Genomic DNA, 1,728 nt, shown 5'->3' with positions numbered 1-1,728 from the left:
GGCCGCGGGGCCAGGGTTGGGCGCGTGCGTGGGCGCCTTGAGCCGAGCCGGAGCGGTGAGGCTCTCAGGCGCGACCGGCCGGCCCAGCCCTGCGCGCCGCCATGTTGGCCTGCTCCTCCTCCTCGCGGGACCGCGCCTCCGTTCCCGGAAGCGACACTAGTGGCGTTCGGCGGGCCGTCCCCGGGCGCGGGCTGCGCTGCGCGGTGTGTGTGTGCGCGTGTGTGGGTGTGAGTATGTGTGTGCGCGTGTGTGGGTGTGCTTCTCCAAGGCGAGGGCCAGGGAGGGGCGCGCGCGGAGCGTGGCTGAGGTGAGAGGCCGCGGCGCGCCGGGCGAGAGCGAGAGTCCTCCGCCGGCGCCTCCGCCCGCCCCTTCCCCGGCAACAGGTCCCCTCTGGGACGGGAGGGGCGGACGCGGAGCGGCTCGCTAGCGGCGCTGAGATCCGCCACCGCCCGGGCCTCCGTGGCCTGATGCCACTCGCGTCTCATAGCGGCCGACTCCAGCTGCCGCTCCCGGAGCCCTGCTCGGTCCTCCTGAAGTGTTCTGCGGTCCGAGGAAAGTGATCCCTCGCGCCGCCGAAGCCCTTCTCGCCGCCCACGGACACCGGTGCCCGGCTCCGCGCGACGAGCACCTCCGCACACCATGGGCCTCCCACCCTCCAGTCGCCTTCTCCGGAGACCCTCAGACCCTGAACTCCCTCTCCTGATTTGTCCCACCAAACCTGACTAAACTTTACCAGACTTTTTAGCTGAAACCCATGGAAAATCTAAAATACACCACCCACCATCACCCCAATCCGAAATAGAAATCTCGGTGCTCTGTATGAAAACATCTGAAAATGCAAACTGCATTGCCGTCCTCTGAAACATGCTGGGCGTCTGTCCCATCCTGGTTCTGTCCACCAACCCGCCTTTCTACCTCACTCTTCAGCCCAGGGCGTTTTCTGTCTTTGGGGCTCACCTCTGTTTCTGTCTTCCGGCTTTTGTCTAGCGTTTTGCCTCCTGTTTCCACTTCAGCATTGGCACTGCCGAGTCATTTTTGCTAGTTCCTTCTGCCCTTTTACCCACCTCAGTTTCCTCTAAATCCCTTTTCTTCTAGGTTCTCTTCCAAGAGCCTGGTCCTTTTCCTTCTGTCCGCATTACTTGTTTAGTTCATCGCCTATGATCCTCTTCTTGAACCCAAAGTCCCCCCAGCCTTTCCTTCTCATGCCGTTAAATCATTTCTCCACATACCCCAAATCTAAAATTATGGAAAATACTCAGAACTTCTATCGGCGTTCTCTCTGCCAATCTTTTTCCTTAGACCGTGATGATTTCTTGCCTAGTAACCTGACAGCTTAGTTTACCAACACCAGCGATTTGACTTGCTGGGTGGGCGAATTTATCATTGTAAATAAATGCACTATTTCTGTTGTTCTTATTAAAGTCTAGGTATTGGATTTGGTCACAGAGCAGACACCTACATAAAGTTTTATTAAGGGATAGCAAGTTCTGGGAGTGGGGCGGTGATTCAATGACGTTTCAAGTACATAAAGTAGATAAAGAACAAAAGTAGTGAGGCTGGAGAGATGGCTCGGTGGCTAAGAGCACTAGGATCCCAGTCAATTCCCAGCATCCACATGGCAGCTCACAACTGTCTGTAACACCAGTTCCAGGGGAACTGACACAGATATACATGTAGGTCAAATACCAATGCACATTTAAAAAGAAGAACAAAGTACTTTGAGGTAAG

This window comes from Microtus ochrogaster, chromosome 10 (assembly GCF_000317375.1).
Source record: "Microtus ochrogaster isolate Prairie Vole_2 chromosome 10, MicOch1.0, whole genome shotgun sequence".
Lineage (NCBI taxonomy): Eukaryota > Metazoa > Chordata > Mammalia > Rodentia > Cricetidae > Microtus > Microtus ochrogaster.
The sequence above is the reverse complement of the archived record's forward strand: the minus strand, read 5'-3'. Positions refer to the sequence as shown.